Source organism: Frankliniella occidentalis, unplaced genomic scaffold (assembly GCF_000697945.3).
Source record: "Frankliniella occidentalis isolate FOCC.00 unplaced genomic scaffold, Focc_3.1 Scaffold45, whole genome shotgun sequence".
NCBI classification, from domain to species: Eukaryota; Metazoa; Arthropoda; class Insecta; order Thysanoptera; family Thripidae; genus Frankliniella; species Frankliniella occidentalis.
In genome coordinates, this window is record NW_026267175.1 from 621,656 (window position 1) to 624,484 (window position 2,829).

Genomic DNA, 2,829 nt, shown 5'->3' on the forward strand with positions numbered 1-2,829 from the left:
CTTCCTTATTTACCTTCCACACGCCTCAGAGTGGCGCGTCCCATTTTTTTAATTATTATTCTCTTTTTTTGCCGGCGTTGACGTCAGTCCGCACTCTTTCACCATTACCCCTATCCCCACGCACTATACCCTGCGCGCCCACACACGAACCGAGCTGCCACTGACCCCTTTGTTTGGTAACATGCCACACCCCTAGCCACACCTCTACTCTAAACTCGCACTGTAAAATGCTTGCAAACTATATTTGTTGCAAAGAATTTTCGAGCTTTGGATTGCAAAGAAGCCTGTGAAGAACTTAGTTCGTATTACAATGCTTGAAAATTCTTTTCAAGCTGAAAAAAAAATCAATTGCACTACGAACGAAACTATTCTTTGCAGACATTTTGCAGTGCATCTGCGCAATAAGCCTAAGTAAGAGGATATAAGCTGGTTGGTATATTAAACGCCTCGAAGTACTTTAATCAAACTTCCAACTTTTTAGATTCTGAGTACTGATAAGATTTCTATTATTCGTTTCTATTCTTGTTACTTCTTTAATAATGTAATCAACTTGATAGAGGAAATTACTTAGTTCACGATGACAGGGCGTTTTCGCCTGCAAAATTGCTTTTGAAATGGTCTTCAACTTCCATTGTGATATGGCACCATCACAGTCCTAACCCTCACGCCACTGCACTACCCCGGCCCCAGCGCGCTGCCCCCACCCGCGCGCTGAGAAAAGTTGGAATATGCTTTAGCCGTCTGTCCGTTTCACGGCGAATTGGGCAGGCACGCCAGTAGGCAGGCACACGCTCCATAAACGCAGGCCGACCCGCCGCGGCCCCAGCCCCGGCCCCGCGGAGGCCGCGTCGGCCGAGAAGTTGCATCCCGCCGCCAGCCGCGCCGGTGAAACGAGCCGGACCAGAACAAGCGACAGAGGCGCGCAGTTTAAAAGTCTCGCGCCGAAAATGACTACTAGAGCGGACTGCGTAATGAAGTTGGTGATGGCTCCTCCTGGACGGGGCGCTTTAACACTTGCGGCCCCTCCCCTCCCCTCTCTCCCCTCCCCCGCTTCTCTCCCGCCCGCTCGTAATGAGGGTTCAGCCAGCTGTAGCACAAGCTCAATCACGGTGACTCTTTATCCAGGACGCCCAGTCACCTGTCTTCTTCCCCCCCCCCCTCTATCCCAGAACGGAAGGGGAAGTTTTGTACGCACAAAGATCTATTTAACAAGTCTTTATGGTATAGATTACAAAATATGTTACAAAATACATTACAATACAAAATAATCAATGAGCAAAGAAGCTGAATGAGATGGGGAAAAGAGATTTCTCTACTTGGACGGGATTCATAGAGGAACGTGGGCCCAGATACTGTCGTCAGCTTTGTTGTGTTTATTGTGATCGACTGGACACTTCTTGTCTTCTGGGTCGTGTGAGAACACGCCCACGTTGGCGAACATCCGCAGCTGTTCGTGCCAGAGCACAGGGCAATCCCGGCAAAGTGTGCTTGTACAGTAACAGTCGCTAGAGTTGTAAGACTCAGGGTAAGCAGTGAAATGCAGCTTAACATGAAGCAGGGGGTGGAGCGTCAGGGCGGACCTGACCTCGTCGCTGTGCACCCAGGCGTGGAAGCACTCCATGGGGGGCCTGTCCACGTTCAGCACCACGCTGCGCAGGCCCGGTGCGGTCGCCTGGGTGAGGCCCGGCAGGAGCTTGTCTGGCTGCCCGTCCACCTCCAGGCGCCTCAGGGCCGGCAGCGAGGGCAGCGCGCCGAGGAGCTTCTCGAAGTTGATCTCGCACAAGTAGTCGGGGTCCTGGGGGTCCTCGTCGTCGTCGTAGAGGGCGATGCTGCCGACGTCTTGGGTGATTGCTGCGATCGTCAGGTCCTCTAGGCTCGACCTGCCGGACGAGGCCAGTGACTGCACCAGTAGTTCCACGCCGTGCTGAAGCGGTGACGAAAGGGACTCCTGCCAGGGGTGAAGGCGTAGCTGCCGCAGCTGGGTGGCGCGGCGGAGGTACTCTGCCGCCCCCCGGAGGAAGTACTGAGGGAATGTAATTATGTGCAGCGTCAGGGATCTAAGCGATGCGCAGTCCGCGAGGGCGGAAAGCCCGAAGAGCAGGGGGCATTCGAGCCGCTTCAGATTGGGCAACCCCGCTATGAGAGCCACAAGCGAGGCGCTTGGCATCAAATTGTAGCGCACATAGGACGGGAAGTTGAGAACAATTTCCGCAAGCGTCGCCCTGTGGCCAGTTATTATCGCGTTACAGAAGTTCTCAAAACTCGGATTGCACTCGAAACGCGTCAGCGACGACGCTATGGACACGGGGCTATGGAAAGCCGGGGAGTTTCTTCTATAATAATCATCACGTACAGCAAGTACAGCATGTACTTTAAGTTCCCTTAGGCCAGACGTCGACGCTAATACTCCCAGAATCACGGGCACTCCATCAGAAGAAGACGTCTCACGGAAAGATACCTCCACGCGTTTCAGCCGCCCGAGCGCGTTCTGGTTGCGGATGGTGAGGGTGGCCTCGTTACCACAATCTCCCTCACCCAGACCATCTACTTCCAGCTCCAGCTCTGCGACGGCGCACCTGGTGGTGTACAGCGCGTTGCACGAGTCCCGTGGGAGCTGGAGTTGCATCTTCTTGAGGCACGGCGCCAGACGCAGCGTCGGACACAGCCAGCGTGTGTCGTCCTTGGCGAGCACGAGGTGCCGCCATACGTCCCAGTGCGAGGCCAGGTCGCGCAGCCTCTTGCACACGAGGCGGCAGGCGAGGACGTCCGGCACGGAAAGGAGCTGCATCACAGCGACCAGCGCGTCGTCCGTCAGCTGCTCGAACTCCA

At 54.9% G+C, this 2,829-nt stretch overlaps 1 protein-coding gene across 1 annotated transcript in view; it reads left to right on the forward strand.

The window, feature by feature from the left end:
- The window catches only part of LOC113214795 (leucine-rich repeat-containing G-protein coupled receptor 5), a 140,132-nt gene that overhangs the window by 78,270 nt on the left and 59,033 nt on the right, over positions 1-2,829 (forward strand). The gene's annotated exons all lie outside the window — the stretch shown is intronic.